Source organism: Notamacropus eugenii, chromosome 1 (assembly GCF_028372415.1).
Source record: "Notamacropus eugenii isolate mMacEug1 chromosome 1, mMacEug1.pri_v2, whole genome shotgun sequence".
Taxonomy (NCBI): Eukaryota; Metazoa; Chordata; class Mammalia; order Diprotodontia; family Macropodidae; genus Notamacropus; species Notamacropus eugenii.
In genome coordinates this window covers 196,691,638-196,711,731 of record NC_092872.1, presented here as the reverse complement: position 1 = coordinate 196,711,731, position 20,094 = coordinate 196,691,638, and positions in this window count along the sequence as shown.

The window sequence follows — 20,094 nt, the reverse complement described above, 5'->3', positions numbered from 1 at the left end:
GGAATTTAAGCTTTACTTATGCGGCAATAGAAATACATGGAAGAGTTTTGAGCAGAGAAGTGTCATGATTAGATCTGTGTCTAAGAAATATTATCCTGGCAGTGGTAGGAAGTATGGATTGTAATAGGAAGTGAGAATACAAGCAGAAAGTTCCATTAAGGGGAAATTTCAAAGGATCATACCCTTTGCTATGGAATAGTTTGACATGGAATAGTTTACCTGTCAGATCTATACATAAAGGAAGAATTTATGACCAAACAAGAAATATTAAGCATTATGGAATACAAAATGGATAACTTTGATTACATTACATTAAAAAGTTTTTGCACAAATAAAACCAATGCAGTCAGGATTAAAAGGACAGTAGAAAATTGGAGGAAATTATTTAAAACAAGTTTCTCTGATAAAGGCCTTATTTGTCAAATACATAGAGAATTGGTCAAAATTATAAGAATGTGTGTCATTCCCGGATTGATAAATGGTTGAAGAATATGAACAGTCAGTTTTCAGATGAAGAAGTTAAAGTTATCTATAGTAATATTAAAAAAATGCCTTAAATCACTATTGATTAGAGAAATGAAAATTAAAACAACTCTGAGGTACTGCCTTACACATATCAGATTGGCTAATATGGTAGAAAAAAATGTTGGAGGTAATGTGGGGAAAATGGAACACAAATGCACTGTTGGTGGAGTTACTTAACTGATCTGACTATTCTGGAGAGCAATTTGGAGCCATTCCTAAAGGATTATGAAACTGTGCAGACCCTTTGACTCAGAAATAAGAATAGGAACCATATGTACAAAAATATTTATAGCAGTTCTTTTTATGATGACAAAGAATTGGAAATTGAAGGGATGCCCATCAATTGAGGAATGGCTAAACATGTTGTGTTATATGGTTGTGATACTATTGTCCCATAAGAAATGATGAACAGGATATTTTCAGAAAAACCTGGAAAGATTTATGTGAATTGATTGCAAAGTGAAGTGAGCAGAACATGAGCATATTGTACACAGTAATAACAGTATTGTATGATTATCAACTGAGACTGACTTAGTTATTCTCAGCAATACAAATATCCAAGACAACTCCAAAGGACTTATGGTGGAAAATGCTATTCACCTCTAGAGAAAAAATTGATGGAGACTGAATGCAGATCAAAGTATACTACTTTTTATTTTATTTGTGTGTGTTTCTTTTTGACTATTTTCTTTTACAACTCAACTAATATGGAATTTTTTTTTGCATGACTGCACATGTTTAACCTATATCAAATTGCCTACCTTCTTGATGAGAGGAAGAGGGGAGGGGGGGGAACTAGAGAATTTGGAACTCAAAGTTTAAAAAAAAATATTAAAATTGTTTTTACATGTAATTGGAAAGTATTTAATTTTTTATAAAAGAGATTTCAATAATCTAGGCAGGTGATTAGGAGAGACTGTACCCTAGAATAGTGAGCAAATTGCTTCAAATAAGCAGTAATTGGAATACTTTCATTTTGTGACACTGATGATCACAATGGCACTAAGCTGCCTTGTAAAATTTGACCTTGAACAGATAAAACCAGATTGAAACGATTTCTCCAATTTTAGTTAATCCTTTGTTAGCTGAATGTAGATTCTGTGCCGTAGATGTGTACTTCGTTGCTTTCTTTTCAAATTCTTTTTTTTTTAAGCATTGCTATTTCTCGAAGGAAATACACAAAGCTTGTAGTTTTTAAAGAGCACACTTCAATGATTTTTATAGATATTACAGCAGTTGTAGGTGCAGGCAGGCATATTAAAAATTATTAAAAGTCACAAGGAAACAAGATCAGTTAAAACAAAGCACAAAATAATGTAGTTAATAACAATGTCAAGGATTGAAAAAATCATTTCTATGAAATGGTCTAATTAATTCTCAGATAATAAGCAAAGACTTTTAGAGGTACCAGGCAGCTAGAGGGTTGTTATTAATTCCTCAATAGCTTAGCATAGGTTTCTTATTTTTAACACTTTAAAAATATCTTTTGTTTCTTTTTATCACCAAAGTGTTCCTCAACATGCTCTCCTTCCCCTCCCAGAGAATCTTCCTATAAAGACATATTTATGTGTATGAGGCAGCTAGGTGGTGCAGTGAATAGAACACCAGTGCAGGAGTCAGGAGAACCTGAGTTTAAATCTCACCTCAGACACTTGACACTCACTAGTTGTGTGACCTTGGGCAAGTCACTTAACCCCAATTGCCTCATCCTGGGTTATCTCCAGTCATCCTGACGAATATTGTGGTCACTGAATTTAGATGGCTCTGGAGGAGAAGTGAGGCTGGTGACCTGCACAGCCCTCCCTCACTCCAAATAAAATCAAGTGCAAGTCATACCCTTATTTCTCTGATGGTGTCATCTTCTTTGGCAACGAAGGACAAACACACACACATTTATGTGTGTGTGTGTGTGTGTGTGTGTGTGTGTGTGTACATGAGCATAGAAAAAAGAAAAAGGAAAAATTATCAACATTAATCATTACATCAAAAAATGAAAATATATGCAATATAGCACATTTGTGGACCTCCAACCTTTGTAAAGGCACAGATGTGTTTTTTTGTCTCTTCTTTGGAGTCCTACTTGTTCTTTGTAATTTTTCATTATTCACTTTTAATTTTTTTTGTGGTTGTTCTTCCATTTACATTGCTGTAATCATTGTGTATACTGGTTTGCTTTTGTTTTCTTTTTACTCTAATTACTTCACTCTGCATCAGTTCATGTATATCTTTCCAAGCTTCACTGTGTTTATCACATTCATCATTTCTTATACCACAATACTATTCTGCTACGTTTGTGTATCATAATTTAGTCATTTTTCATTCAATGGCCATCATCTTTGCTTGCAACTCCTTACTATCACAAAAATTGCTGCTATAAATATTTTGGTGTACATAGAGGCTTTCTTCTTATCAGTGGCCTCCTTATCAACATACTTCTCTGGAGTATAAACCTAGTAGTAGAGAAAATGTCTGGTCCTCCAATTTGATGGTAACATGACACTGACAAAGATCATTTGAAGATGGAAAACAGTGAGAAGACTAATACAAAAATATAGCTAATCCTTGCTATGAAAAAAAATTCAAAGTATCCTCTTCATCATTTCTTATAGCACAACAGTATTAAATCACAATCATATAACACAATTGTTCAGTAATTTCCCAATTGATGAGCATCCCTTCAATTTCTAATTTTTTGCCATCGCAAGAGAGAGCAGCTATAATTTTTTTATACATATGGGTCTTTTTCCTTTTTCTTTGATCTTGAGATATAGCCCCAGTAGTAGTATTGCTGGATTAAATGGTATGTAGTCTTACAGCCTGTTGAGCAAAGTTCCAAATTGTTCTCCAGAATGGGTGGACCAGTTCACAGCTCCACCAATCATGCATTAGTGTGCCTATTTTTCCACATCCTCTCCATCATTTGTCATTTTCCTTTTATTTTAGTCAATTTGATAGTGTAAGGTGGTATCTCAGAGTTGCTTTAATGTGCATTTCTCTAATTATTAGTGATTTAGAGATTTTTCATGACTGTTATAGATTTAATTTCTTCTTTTGAAAACTGCCTTGTATCCTTTGATCATAAAGAATTAAAGAACATGTGGCAAAATCTTGGGCCAAGTTGTGTAAAACAAGATTTTAGCAAAAACAAAAACAAAAAAGCATATTACATATTCAAATATTTTTAAATGTAAAGATTTATAAGGTTTCTTCTATAAGTTAATAATTCAATTCTTTTATTTTGTCCCAAGTAATTCATATATCACTATAGTATAACAGAATAGTTCTTATTTGTCCTTTTTTTTCAAAGAAGAAAATTGATATCACTGGGTGTGTGACTTGTTTGTGAATTGGATTTAAGTGAGGCGGAGTTGCACAAAGTTGTCAATGGCCTGGGATACAGTGGATGACCTCAGCATCTTTGATGTATGACCAGGCTCAAGTGCTTTACAGCACCTGCTTCAACCACCTTCATGGCCTTTGGAACAAATTGTTCTCATATGATCATTCCCCCTGGGGAAGTCTTCACATATCTGGAGTAGTGTGACATCCTCTAACTCACACTGATGGGTTTGAGGCCCAATTGGTTACCCTCAACGTGGTTTAGTCCATCTTCCAAGACAGTTTTACCAGACTGTGTTCACACTATAGCTTCTTGGAGAGTTAAGTGCCAGGTAGATACCAAAGGTGGATGAGCAGCTCTGAAAATGGCTCAGCAAGATCTTAAATCAGAGATGTACCCCATATACCCCAACAGAGTAACAGTGAGTACTTGAACACTGAGGTGGGGGGATAGGGGAAGATGGAGAACAGATGTGAGAGATGTTGCAAATATCACATCCTTAGGACATGGTAACTAATTGAATGTGAAATGTGAGAGAGAGGGAAGAATTAGAGATAACACCAGTGTTTTGAACACTGAGAGACTTGTTAAATGATAGTGGCAAAGGGAAAAAATACAGGTGTAGGGAGAAAGATAATAAACTTGGTTTTCTCAAGACAAATAAATTTCATGCTATCGTCCTCCATATCTTTGTTACCCAGTTTCTTTGCTGCAGAAAAGGACCTTTCCTCCACCTGAATTACATCGTTCTATGTTCATAACAAAAGCTGAGCTAATGGGAAAACAATTGTCAATTTTACAATGCCTTTCTGACTTTTAGTGAAATTAAGATGTAGAGGTCCTGATTTAATAATTCAATCACTGAAATAACTGGTCTCATGCAGCATTATTTGCTAAATGTTGGTTTTAAGGTTTGGCCACTTTAATAGGATCACTAACCTTTCTGAGAACATTTGCTGTAATTAAAAGCTGCTAGGCAGCCAGGCACAAGAGAGAAAAGTAGCATTAAATTAGCTATTACACCATGCTACCTGCCTTCCTTGTCACCTAGAAAGACAATTCAAACATAGCCAGGGCTATAGATCATTGTTTTATCCCAAGTTTCCCAACATAAACTCTCTGTTTATGAGTGCTATGTATCTAAATCAGTAAGGGACCTTAGTGGATAATTCTCTAATCCAACTCCTTCATTTGACAGATGAGGAAACTGAGGCCCTCATTTGTTCAAGAGCTAGGTTTTGAACTCAAGGCCCCGACTCCAAATTTAGCTCACTTTCCACTGTACCATTCTGCCATTTCTAACCTGCTTCCCTGTGATGCCTTCCTGCTCCCACTCCTAGGTTAGGTTGCTCTCCCTAATACTCTTGGTGTTTTAAGCTGAGCATAATGTTCTAAGAAAGATATTGAGATACTTACTAGCTATATGGCAAGTCACTGTCTCTCATCTTAGTTTTTTCATCTGCAAAACGGTGATAGTAATAGCATCTCAGGATTGTTGCGAGGATAAAATGAGATAATATCTGTACACCTTTGCTGTATAAAAGCATAATGAATAGACTGTCTGTGGATATGATGAAGAGGAGACTGCAGAATCAACTTTAGGACCACAAGATGTTCGTATTATGAGAGGCACATTGGAGCTGAGATTTGATTAAGGGAACAAGAGATCACATTTCCTATCTCTTCTTCACCATCGCATGCTCATTCAGGGCACGCACTCATTAAACAGAATGGTGAATGATTGATGAATGATTGGTGAAGGATGAGTGGAATTGCCCACACTATTTAAAATTTGTTTTTATCTCTCTCCTTTACTTCCCCCAAGTGTGTATACATAAATTTGCAGATGATACAAATCCATTGTGTAGCGGATCTGGAATTAGACTCACCTTTAAGTCTTGACTACAGCACTTAACTGTGTGACTTTGTGCTTCTCTCTAGGTCCAAGACAGGGATGGGGAACTTGTGGCCTTTAGGCCACATGTGGTCTTCTACATCCTTACGTGTGGCCTTTTGACTGAATCCAAATTTTACAGAAACTTGGACTTAGTCAAAAGGCTGTACCTAAGGATCTAGAAAGCCACATCTGGCCTCAAGGCCACACCTGGGAAGCTGTAAAACAAAGCTATGATCTCCAAGGTTCCAGCTATCCCCAAAACTCTATGAATTATTTTGATTGGCCCCAGAAGAGAGGACTAGGATAAGTGGATTAATTTCAATTCGACAAGCATCTACTTAGCCTCTATAATGTGCCAGGGAAAAAAAGACAACAATGAGGCAAGGTCTGCTCCAAGAGTTTACATTCTATTGGGATAAGAATTAAAAAGGAACAATTAGATCTATCCATCCACAAAACAGATTGTCTTAAAAGACTGTGAGATAGTGTCACTAAGTATTAAAATAGAAGATGGGAGACCATTTGTTGAGCATTATATCGAAGTCATTAATGTATCAGGTAGGGAATAGACCTCTGAAGTCTCTTTTCATTCTATGATTCTCTTGAATTGTCCTGTAACTACTCTTGAAGACCCTACTCAAGTTTACCTGACTATTTTAGGGCACACTGGTCTCCCTCTTCCAAATTCCTCTGAATTGCATGATGATGAATTTTACCTTGATAAAAATGTATTAGAAAGTTTTCACTCTTCCATCCTGTCATTTTCAAGGAGGGGTGGGGTAAGGGCATTCTCCATCACCTTTAACCTTTATGTAAGTCCTACTTAACTTTATTACCCTCCTGTTTCTGTAGTGTTGCAGTTAAATTGGGAGGGTAGGTTTACCATAATCTATAATTACCACTTCAAGCACCCCATGAAGCTCGGAGAGGTCCACAAAAAGATGCTGTCACATTATAAAAACTGACACTGCAAGAGAGTGACCCATAACAGGTCAGGCCTTAAGGGTATAATAAAGGTCAACAATGTCAGTCATTAAATTATGCAGCATCTTCTATCTTAGTGTCTCTGTATCTTCCTCTTGTCTGTTAGGATTGCTACCACCCTAGACTAAACTGGAGGCTGGGTGTCTTAGTGAAAAGAACATGGATTTAGAGTCCCAAGAACTGGGTCCTGCTCCTAGCTTTACTTCTTTCTACCTGTGCAATCTTGCTTCTTACTTTCTCAGGGTCTCAATTTCCTCATCTCTAAAATGAAGAAGCTGCATGAAACCAGTGGTTCTCAGGATTTTTTTTCTCATGACAGTGTTTTTTTTGACATCATTCACATTGGATGTATAAATTAAGGGCAAAGGAGAGTCTGGAGATATACATATGTGAAGTCTCTTTTTGGTTAGACCAACAGGTTTTTCTTGGTGTCTTCCCAAGTTCAAGGCCTGTATTTTGAGGTTAGTTCATGTGTGTAAGAGTCAAATTTATGTTTGAGCAAATGTTATGCTTCCCTTACTATATATGCCAGATTTAAAAATTTATATTAAATAAAATTAGTTATAAATTTTCTTTTATCTGAAGTGACATAACTTTCAAAATGTTTTGATGCAACTAGCAAAGCTCAGGTCCCCCTAGTGACCTGCTGCCTACCTTTTGAAAACCACTGATGATATAACTTTTTTTTTGTCTTCCAGATTTGAGTCTTGGGAAGCTCTTCAGTACCTCATGAAGTTGGTCGTAGTTGTAAAAATGCTTTGAGAGGTGAAGATAATATTCTACAAATTCAAGTTACTATTGATATTGTCAGTAACAAATCTCACTCCTGACCTAAGAAAATCAGCCTGTGGCGCTGGCCTCTATTTTGCTCTGACCAGCAGTTTCTAACCTTCCTTGTTCCCTGGCAGAGATAATCCCAAGGACATTTCTTTGACCTTGCTTCTGTAACCCCTCAACACCTTCCATGCTCCCTTCCTGCAGCTCAGTTCTTCTGTGTATGCAGGCCATAATACCTTCCTACCATTTCCCATGACTATGCCCTATAAGAATCCCTCTCTTCCATTCTTCCTTGGGCATCCTTGTCTGAGTAAAATAGTACATTGTCCTGAACTAGAATTCCTAAACCCTGAGTAAATGCCTCACTTTATTTACTAATTACATAGTTGGTCTGAGTTTTTCCATACTGACAGACCCATACCTGCCAGATTCTGAGCAGAACACTGGAACATAGCGCAGTTGTGGTCATCAATTCATGAATATGAATGCGGCCCTAAGATATATTCTACTGGGTGAAACAGAGTAGACACATGATTCACAGTAGTAAATGATCGTGGTAACCATGTGTTTGACAAATATAAAGATTTAAATTTGGAGATAAGAATTCATTATTTGGTAAAAATTGTGGAGACAGCTGGAAAGCAGTCTGGTAGAAATTGGGTACAGACCAATATCTTAAACTATATACCAAGACAAGGTTAAAATGAATATATGACCTAGGTATAGAGAGATATCACAAGAAAATTAGAAGAACGTGGACTATATCACCTGTCAGATTTATGAATAGGAGAATAATTTATGAATAAACAAGAGATAGCTTTGTGAGGTATAAAATGGGTAATTTTGATTACATTAAATTAAAAAGATTTTGTACAAATAAAGCCATTTTAGCCAAGATTAAAAGAAAAGCAGAAAATTGGTAAAAATTATATAGACAGGGGGCGGAGCCAAGATGGCGAAGTAGAAAGACGCACATACACGTAGCTCCGAACACACAAACCACAGAACGGCTAGAGGGGACCAAGCCAGGGCGAATTCTGCACCCAGAGACCACAGAGTATTGGAGCGAGGGAGATTTCTGCTCCGGAGAGACCTGCGGACCTCTCGCGGGGGGTCCTTCGCGCCGCGGACTGGGCGCCGGGATGGGGAGCGGAGTGCGGCCGGCCGCGACACTGAGGGGAGGAGATCCGAGAGGGCTACGGGGACGGGATCTCCAGCGGCCACGCGGGTCCCTCCACCCACAGAGGGACCTGCAAACCTCTCGCAAAAGGTCCATCGCGCTGCAGACGCGGAGCCCAGCCCGGACCTGCGGCGACGGCGGCGGCGGCCACGGCTCCGAGAGGCACAGATCTGAGAGGGCTCCGGAGGCAGGATCTTCAGCGGTGGCACGGGCCCCCCCACCAACAGGTGACTGACGGGGGTGGGTGAAAGAGTCTCTTTGGCGGGTTGAGAGGGGAGTGGGGTGCCCCCAAGGCTCGGGCCCCCCCGGGACGTGGAGGCTGAGAGACGGCTGCGGACGGGGGCTCCCCAAACGGGCAGGAGCCTGGATCCATTGTGGAAGGTCTGTGCATAAACCCCCAGAGGGAACTATGCCTGAGAGGCGGCCCTGCCCCTGACCACCTGAACTTAATTCTCACACTGAAAAGCAGCCCTGCCCCGGCCAAAAATCCTAAGGCGGGAAGCAGCATTTGAATCTCAGTCCCCAAACGCTGGCTGGGAGGACCAGGAGGAGAGGTGGGTGTGAGGAGAACATTCAGAGGTCAGGCCACTGGTTGGAGAAAATGCCAAGAAAAGGGAAAAGAAATAAAACTATTGAAGGGTACTTTATCGGAGAAAAGACACTTCCTCCCTTCCTTTCTGATGGGGAGGAACAATGCTTGCCATCAGGCAAAGACACAGAAATCGAGGATTCTGTGTCCCAGCCCACCCAATGGGCTCGGGCCATGGAAGAGCTCAAGAGGAATTTTGAAAATCAAGTTAGAGAGGTGGAGGAAAGACTGGGAAGGGAAATGAGAGGGATGAGGGAGAAGCATGAAAAGCAGATCAGCTCCCTGCTAAAGGAGAACCAAAAAAAATCTTGAAGAAATTGGCACCTTGAGAACTAGCCTAACTTAGCTGGCAAGGGAGGTGCAAGGGGCCAATGAGGAGAAGAATGCTTTCAAAAGCAGAATTAACCAAATGGAAAAGGAGATTCAAAAGCTCACTGAAGAAAATAGATCTTTCAAAAGTAGAATGGTACGGATGGACACTAAGGACTTTTCGAGAAAGACAGATATCTCAGAACATACCGCGCAGATTCGAAAAATGGAAGATAATGTGAAATATCTTATTGGAAAAACAACTGACCTGGAAAATAGAATCAGGAGAGACAATGTAAAAATTCTGGGACTACCTGAAAACCATGATCAAAAGAAGAGCCTAGACATCATCTTCCATGAAATTATCAAGGAAAACTGCCCTGAGATTCTAGAACCAGAAGGCAAAATAAATATTCATGGAATCCGCAGAACACCGCATGAAAGAGATCCAAAAAGAGAAACTCATAGGAGCATTGTGGCCAAATTCCAGAATTCCCAGGTGAAAGAGAAAATATTGCAAGCAGCTAGAAAGAAACAATTCAAGTATTGTGGAAATATAATCAGGATAGCACAAGATCTGGCACCCTCTACATTGAGGGATAGAAGGGAATGGAATAGGATATTCCAGAAGTCAAAGGAACTAGAACTGAAGCCAAGAATCACCTACCCAGCAAAACTGAGTATAATACTTCAGGAGAAAAAATGGTCTTTCAATGAAATAGAAGACTTTCAAATTTTCCTGATGAAAAGACCAGAGCTGGAAAGAAAATTTGACTTTCTAACACAAGAATGAAGAGAACCATGAAAAGGCGAACAGCAAAGAGAAATCATAAGGGACTTACTAAAGTTGAACTGTTTACATTCCTACATGGAAAGACAATATTTATAACTCTTGAAACATTTCAGTATCTGGGCACTGGGTGGGAGTACACACACACACACATGCACACACGCACACATACATAGAGACAGAGTGCACAGAGTGAATTGAAGAGGATGGGATCATATCTTAAAAAAAAAATGAAATCAAGCAGTGAGAGAGAAATATTGGGAGGAGAAAGGGAGAAGTTATGTGGGGCAAATTATCTCTCATAAAAGAGGCAAGCAAAAGACTTATTAGTGGTGGGATAAAGAGGGGAGGCAAGAGAAAAACATGAGGTCTACTCTCATCACATTCCACTAAAGGAAAGAATATAATGCACACTCATTTTGATAGGAAAACCTATCTCATTATACAGGAGAGTGGGGGACAGGGGCACAAGCAGGGTGGGGGGGAGGATGGAGGGGAGGGCATGGGGAGGAGAATGCAATACGAGGTCGACACTCATGGGGAGGGAAAGGACCATAAGAAAATAGAAGTAAAGGGGGACAGGATAGGATGGAGGGAAATATAATTAGTCCTATACAACACAACTAGTATGGAAAGCATTTGCAAAACTAAACAGATATGGCCTATATTGAATTGCCTGTCTTTCAAGGGGAAGGGGTGGAGAGGGAGGGAGCTAAGGAGGTTAGAACTCAAAGTGTTAGGACCAAATGTAATGTTCTTACCACTGGGTAACAAGAAATACAGGTTAAGGGGTCAAGAAAGCTATCTGGTCCTACAGGACAAAAGAGAAGACGGAGACAAGGGCAGGGAGGGAGGATAGAGGAGAGAGCAGATAGGTCACAGGGGCAATTAGAAAGCTCGAGTTTGGGGGGGGAGGGGATAAAAGGGGAGAAAATTTGTAACCCAAAATTGTGTGAAGATAAATGTTAAAAATTAATAAAAAAAAATTATATAGACAGTCTCTCAGATAAAGATCTCATTTATCAAATATATACAGAACTGTGTCAAATGCATAAGAATATAAGTCATTCCCCAACTGATAAATGATCAAAGGATATGCACAGGTAGATTTTCTTTTGCTCTTTTTTTTTATTTTTAGTTTTCAACATTCACTTTTATAAGCTTTTGAGCTCTAATATCCCCCCCTCCTTCCCCTCCCTCTCCCCAAGACAGCATGCAACCTGATATAGTCCATACATGTACAATCATATTAAGCTTATTTCCACATTAGTCATGTTGTGAAAGAAGAATCAAAATGAAAGGGGAAAACCATGAAAAAGAAAAAAAATTTAAAAAGAGAAAATAGTATACTTCTATCTGCATTCAAACATCATAGTTCTTTCTCTGGATGTGGATAGCATTTTCCATCATAAGTCCTTGGGAATTGTATTAAATCATTGAATTACTGAGAAGAGCTAAGTCTAGCAAGGCTGGTCATCGTGCAATGTTGCTGTTACTGTGTACAATGTTTCCCTGGTTCTGCTCACTTCATTCAGCATCAGTTCACATAAGTCTTTCCGGGTTTTTCTGAAATCCAAACAGGCAGTTTTCTGATGAAGAAATAAAACCTACATATAGTCATATGAAAAAAATACTCTAAATCAGTATTAATTAGAGAAAAACAGGTTAAAATAACTTTGAGATATCATCCAACATCTATCAGACTGGCTAAGTGATAAGTGCCCCCCAATTGGGGAATGGTTAAACAAATTGTGGTATGTGATTTTGATGGAATTCTACTGTGCTATAAGAAATGATGAACTGATTGATTTTTATTTTTATTTATTTAGCAAGGCAATTGGGGTTAGGTGACTTACTCAAGGTCACACAGCTAAGTTGATTGATTTTTAAAAAATATGGAAAGACTTGCATGAAATAATGAAAAGTGAAATGAACAGTACCAAGAAAATATACATAATAACAGAAATATTGTCCTAAGAACAACTTTGAATGACTAATTCATCTTAAGTATCATAAATGCTCAAACCAACTATAAAGGACCTGTGAAGGAAGATGCTAACCACTTCCAGAGAAAGAACACAGTAGGTTCCCTGTTTTTGTAACCCCTCAACACTTCCTTCCTGCACCTAACTTTTCCTACTAACTTTTTGAACTCTTTCTCCTAAATCAATTTGCATGGACCAATTGTATGGTGGGGGTTAGATGTCTCCTTATCACAACTCCATCTACCTCCTTTGCAGTTTTTCTAAATAGACTTTCCAAAATAATTGGAAGATGCAGATTCCCACGTAAATGTGGTAAAAGTTCAAGGAGATTTGTGAACTATAAGTCAGATAAGAGTTGGTCCTGGGAGAGAAAATGTGTCAGGAGGAGAAAAAGAATTTGAAAAGATGGACTTAAATGCCCAAGAGCTAGTAAAGTTATGGGCTATATGTGTATATCTGTCTATCTCTATAATATATCTATATCTATATCTATAATATTCCTTGGACTCACTGTCCATGTGTGCTCCATAAATATTTTGTTCCCTATACACATTTCCTATATGTGCCCCTTCTTGCATATCTGATGTGATAGCTTTTGGAATGGTGACTCTTGGTAGACGTGAGTTCTTTTCTGTAGTTACTTATTCTGCTATGCTATTTATTTACATGCATTTTGTTTTGACCTAATGAGTCCTCTGGTTTGGTAGTATATGAAACACATTGATGGGGGCTTCAAAATGGTGGCTTTTGAGAAACTGACCCACAGTATGTTTTAAACCTGTGGTAACTTTAAATGTCTGTGTGTGGAGAAGATTGGATGTTACCTTAAAATGTCATCTCTCCATTTCAGGTTCCTCACCTGTCAAATGGAGATAATAATACCAGGACTACCTTTCTCATAAGATTGTTGTAAGGTAAGTATAATTTATATGAAAAAGATTTGAAAAAATAAATTTGTTAAATAAATGACATATGTTAAACATACTCTGGTAGAACCTGAGCTGCTAATCACAATTTTTACAGTACTGAAAGTAGCTCTGCACCTGCAGTCACGACATCTTTGCTCCAAAGTTTTCTTAATTGTGTGACCCAAGAAACTCACTTCTTTATCTAGCTCACAGGGTGGGAGTGATGAAAGCACACTGGAACTTGAAGCTTTCAAGTTATGAGTCTATTTCTAATCCCCCCCCACAGTATTTTGCATTTATTTTGTTTATTTGTTGTATATATTTATAAGCACACCCGTTGTCTCCCCTGATAGAATGTAAGCTCTTCAAGAGCAGGGACTGTTTCATTTTTATCATTGAATCTCTACCACCTAAAAGAATCCTGGTCTAGCACAGTACCTGACACACAGTAGGCTCTCAATAAATGCTTGTAGATTGATTGGTATAAATATGAACTGTTATCATTACCTTTAATAGAAATAGTAATTCAGAACTTGTCCATAAAGAACTGGACAACTAACATCAAAATGGTGAGATACAGCCCTAAAAAACAATGTCCTTCTGGAAAGAAAAAAGCTGCCCCACAACTCTATATTCCATGAATTAGTCTGGCACAGCAGGTTGACTGTTAGACTGAGAGACAGCAGCCATCAGCAGCAATGTCAACAGTCAATGCAAACCCAATTGAAATGGAATGACTTGGATTCCTCAACCCTCCAGGGACAAGGAAGGTAATTTCTTTGATACCTTTTAGTTACAGACACGTTTCTGAGCAATATAATTAGGTTTAGGACACAGTAGCCAGCCCTACTAGACCATTGATTAGCCAAATAAAATCCCCTAGCCTCAGGGATTTTTTTTTACTCGATAACAGTGTAGCAATTGGGATTGGGTAACAGAGGTCCAGCAATGGGGATCAATGTCTAGTTTTTCCAATACTTCATAGAGCAACTCCATTTTTGACAGTGAGTCCTTGATCCCATCTACCCAGGGGAAGGGTCATTACTAGCTCAACCATGGTCAAGGACTGACATCAATCAATAACAGAATTACGTGGGATCTCAGAAATTGTTTAACTGTCTTCAAGCATTTATGGGGCTGTCACATAAAAGAGGGATTAGACTTGTTTTTCTTGATCCCAGAGGGCAGAGCTAGAAGCAGATGGTAGAAGTTGCAAATTGGCTAGATGTTGTGGCATAAAAGACTTTCTAAACACCTATCCAAAATGTAGAGTAAGTTGCCTTGGGAGACAGTGAGCTCTTCATGACTGGAAATCTTCTAGCAGAGGCTAAGTGATTAATTGTTGGCTATATTACAGAAAAAAAATCTTCTTCAAGTTTGGACTAGATAATGTTTGAGATTTCGTCTAACTCCAAGACTGATTTCATGATAATTCAACCCCGCTCCTCTGACAGAGGAGGAAACTGAATCCACCAAAGATCAAGTGACTTACCCAAGATCCAAAGAACTGAGGTGATTTGCTCACATCTCAATAGTGCCAGAGTCAGGACTAGAACTGAGATTACTTAAGTGTTGGTTATATATTGTCTGAATTACATAGTATGAGGTTCTCTCTACTTTGCCCTGAATCAATTCATATAAATCTTCCTAAGTTTTATACTAAAGAAGTATAAGGTGTGATGGGTCCAGAGGTGTGTTGGTGTCAGCATGGACATTGTTAAATTTTCAACATAAGCATTTATACCTCAGAAATCATCAAGTGCTATTTATTGAATGGCTAGACTTGAGAAAGTAATGGAGAAAATCTTAATGCAGATTAAACTTAAAGGCATGTTGTACAATTTTCTTCTTATTCTGGAGAACCAATTGTTAAGCCAATACACTGAAGGGTGAACCCAAGAGTGTAAGCTAGTTGGGGAGAAATAAGAAAGTGTTAAAATCACAGAAACCTCATGGTTGGAACTGATCTCCAAGGTCATCTTTTCCAATCATACCTAAACAAGAATTTAGTAGGAATTTTTCTCCTGAAGAACTATAATAAGAAGGAATATACAACCTCATGAGCCAACAATAAATAAATTATATAAGATGGGAGATTATTAACTGCTAAATTAGGGAATACACTCTGCAAATGGCCTTAAAAAAGGAAGAGTCTAGATTTGATGGCTCACAAAATAGAGCCACTGCATGAAGAACTGAATTGGTCTGCTAGTGTTCAAGTGGATGGTTATTAAGAAGGAAAAGCCAAGAATAAGGAAGGACAACTAGAGTATGTTTGTTTTATTTCTATTTTTAATTGATTTTATTCTCTATTTTGAAAAATAATTTTTGTTAATATCTTTTGTTATTCTCTTTTTTTAACTATTGTTTCCTAATTATTCTCTTCAACCTCCTCTAAAACTCTCCCTTCTAACAATTTGTTTTGTTTTGTACAGTTGTGTTCAACTGTTCGTGACCCCAGTTGGTATTTTCTTGACAAAGATACTGGAATGGTTTGCCATTTCCTTCTCCAGCTCATTTTACACCTGAGGAAACTGAGACAACCAGAATTAAGAGACTTGCCTAGGGTCACACAGCTAGTCGGTGTCTAAGCTGGATTCGAACTCAGGAAGATGAGTCTTCCTGACTCCAGGTCCAATACCCTATCAACTGTACTACATGCTGCATCAACAAATAAGCATGATCAGCTAAACCAAGTCAACATACTGATCACTTCTGAAAATGCCTGTATAATGATGTTTTTCAGGATTGTTTTCCTTTACTCTATTTGGGTCATCGAGTTCTGACAACTTCACTCTGCACCGGCTCATATGGGTCCAAGTTTCTATGAATTCCACTTATTCATCATTTCTCATGGTATGGTAATCTTCTATAACATTCGTACACTATAATTTGTTCAGCCATTCCCCAATGGATGGGCATTTACTCTCCTTAATACTACAAAAAGTGCTACAATAAACATTCTTGTGCACACAGGACCTTTACCACTATCTGTGACCTCCTTCAGATACATCCCTAGTGGTGATGTCGCTGGGTCACAAGGTATATACAGTTAAGTGACTTTTTTTTTCATAATTCCCAACTGCTTTTCTAGAATGTCTGTACTAATTTGTGACTCAGTTACCTGTTCATTATTGTCCCTGGTTTCCCCCCTGCTTCTCCAAAGCAGGTAGACAGGCAGAAAACAAGTATTTATTAAAAACTTATTATGTACTAAGAATTGTACTAAATGCTGGGGATAAAGATATAAGCAAAAAGGAAGGCAGTCTGCCCTTGAGAAGCTTACATTAATTTTAAAACTTTTGAATATTTTTTCCAATTTCATGTAAAAATAATTTTTGATCTTTTTTGTCTTTAACCATTTTGAGTTCCAAATTCTTGGTTGCCCTCTGTCACCTACACCCTCATTGAGAAGGCAAGCAATTTGATAAAGATTATATATGCTCAGTCATACAAAACATATTTCCATGGTAGTCATGTTGTGAAAGAAAATACAAACATGAAACCTTAAGAGAAACAAAGTAAGAAAAGAATTCTTTAAGAATTTCTGCCTATAGTTTTCTCCTTCTTCCTCTCTCCTTTTCCTCTCTCTCTCTCTCTCTCTCTCTCTCTCTCTCTCTCTCTCTCTCTCTCTCTCTCTCTCTCTTTCTTTCTCTCTTTCTGTCTCTCTTTCTGTCTCTCTGTCTCTGTCTCTGTCTGTCTGTCTCTGTCTGTCTCTCTGTGTCTCTGTCTCTCTCTCTTCGTCTCTCTGTCTGTCTCCGTCTCTGTCTCTCTCAAAACACTGGTCCCTAATACAGAATGAAGTTCCTTCAGTGGAATGCTGTGCAGAAATAAGATAACATATCCTGAGGGTTTTGTGAACCTTAAAGCATTCTTTACCTGTCAGGTTATGTTATTTTTAAGAAGCCCCTCGGAAGTGCCTGAAGATATACACTCGTCACAAGAATGAGAATTACTGCATTTTTGCTAATTGTTTAGTCACCGATGGAAAGTGGATCGTGTCTGGGTCAGAAGACAACCTGGTTTACATTTGGAACCTCAGGACAAGAGAGATCATATAGCAATTACAAGGCCACACAGGGAATCCTTGGAGTTTATTGAGCGGGATGTGACATGGCATTAGGATATCCCTTTGGCTGTGTGCTTAGCATTAGGAATGCAAAGACAAAAATGAAACACCTCGCTCTCAAGAGACTTCTATTTCCCTGGAGATAATCACCTTCCAAATGTTGTACCTACTGTAAAAGCTACTGCAAAAGACACCATTAAATCTTCAATGGAGCAATCAGGGGACTGGAATCCATTCAGAGAGTGTGACAGAATCGGCGGCTTCTGATGCTGACATCCCTGCCAGCAATGCCAAGACCCCACTGAGCCCCCTAGAGGGGAAGACTTGGGGAAAGGGTCATCTTTTGTCTTAGGGATAAAGTAGAGGTGGTGGTTGGGGTTGCTGTGGAACATTTTTAACCAGATGCCACTAGCAAGGAAGACCCTTAAGGACAGAGAGGAGCATGAAGAGGTCAATGAAACAGTTAGACTCTTCAGCATCCACAAAGATGAAAGTCCCTGCAAGAAATGGAATAAGTGGAACTTGGAAGTAACAAGCAATGGACTGCAGTGGCAAGAGGAGCACCTTGCATCTGGCTCATCCCCCTATGTCATGACTGTCCATGAGTACCCCAAGTCCACTGGGAATAGTTCAATCATACAGAAAAACTCAGAAGTGCTTGTACCATAAAGGATAAAAGTCTGTTTTTTCCTTAAAAAAAAGAAAAGAAGGAAGAAAGAAAGAAGGGAAAGAAGGGAAAAAAAGAAAGGAAGGAAAAGAAAAAAGAAAGGAAGAAAGAAAAAGAAAAAGAAAGGAAGAAAAAGAAAGAAAGGAAGGAAGATGAGTATGCTTTGATCTGTATTCAGACTCCATCAGTTCCTTCTCTGGAGGTGGATAGCATTTTTCATCACAGGTCCTTCAGAGTTATCTTGGATCTTTGCATTGCTGAGAATGAGTTTACATTCACTTTTAATGGGGGAAGACAAGGGAAGTGAAATATGAGGGATGAGTGTCAGGGGAAAGGTACCAGGAGGGAGACAGCTAGGAAGAGGATGAGGGATGGCTAGCCTGGCCACCTCCCCAAAATGGAACCTCTGAGAAAAAGTCACTAAAAGAGATGTGACATTCCCAGAATGAGAAGACCCCAGACACTCCAATATTTAGTATTTTTTTTTGTCATCTTTGCTAATCTAATGGATGTGAGGTAAATCCTCTGAGTGTTTTAAGCAGGCATTTCTCTTATTATTAGTGATTTGAAGCATGTGATGAAAATGTGATTGATGATATTTCACATTTTTTTCTTGGGAAAACTTGGCAGTTGACTGTATGTTTATTGGGGAATCACTCTTGTTCACATGTAATGTATCAATTTCTTTTATATCTTGGGTCTATATCAGACTTTTATCAGTATATTTGCTGTAAAGATTTTTTGGGGGGGTTGTTATTGACATTTCCTTTTTAAGTCTCTTGTTTATGTTTATGCAAAACCTTTTCAATTTTATATAATGAAAATTGTTTTATCTCTTATGATCCCCTCTATTCCTTGTTTAGTTAAAGATTCTCCCCTTAGTCATAGTTGTGTAAAGTATCTCCAACTAGGAGACTTATGAAGTATTCCAAGCATAAGACGATGGATGGAATATGGAGTTGGAAGGTATCTTAGAGATCATCTTATACCATGTCCTCATTTTACAGATGGAAAAATGAAGGTCAGAGAAGATTCAATGACTAAGGGCTACACAAGTAATAAGTAACTGAGTCAGAATCTGAAACCAGGTCTTCCAATTCTAAATCCAGTACTTCCTCCACTGCTATCTTCTAACCCATCCAGTGGTTGAATTTCCCCCCTTAATTCCCTGGTATTTGAGACATATCAGGGAAAAAAAGGAACAGTGAGGCCTAAAATTACCCAAAATGTTAATAAATTTCATTCTAGATGGCCCTAGGATGCTTATATTCCCTTAGGTCCTACAGACACAAGAGAATACAGAGGTAGGTCCTTATAAAAAAGTAAGAGTTGATTTTTTCATTTTCCCAATTCAAAGTCTTTCTTTTCAGACAAAATCAGTCTTTCTGGCTTCTCATTAGCTTTGATTCAATCAAGCAATTTATCCTCATTGTTCTAGGAACCTTTTTCTGTGAGAGACTAAAGGAAGAAGCAAATCATCCAGGCTAGAAAAAAATAGAGAGGAAAAAATGTCATATGGTAATTTAAAGCAAACAGAACACCACTCAGAGAGAAAACAAAGGCCACTTCAAAGCCAGACCTCGCTTTGGTCCTAAAGTACAGCTAAGTGCATAAAGCCTACCCAGGTAACTATGGGGAGAGGAGGTGGGGAGGATGCTGATTCACGGTGCCCTTTCTCTTTCTGACCCCAGGGTAGCCGCACTATAAGAAAACTTCCATGGGTCTTACTACAGGTACCTTAGAACAGTAAGAAATCAGGTAGGGAAAGAGGGACCTCCTTGAGTTGACTTTGGACTGATGTTTTCTGTACACAGTTAGGCCCAGCCTGGATGAAAAACCTAAGAAATAATTTTTAAACCATGATTTAGTAATATTTGGAAGGAATCCATACTTGTATATTCAATCAGTTCATGTTATTAAGTGCTCAGAATCAAGCGAAAGACTCTGGGGAATGCAAATGTAACCCCTGATCTCTTAGATATGGACCAGGTAGGATTTGGGAAGAGACAGGACTGCTCTCTAATAAAATAATTACCTTTGCAGTTCATTTTTTCCTTTAGGGGAACATCACATT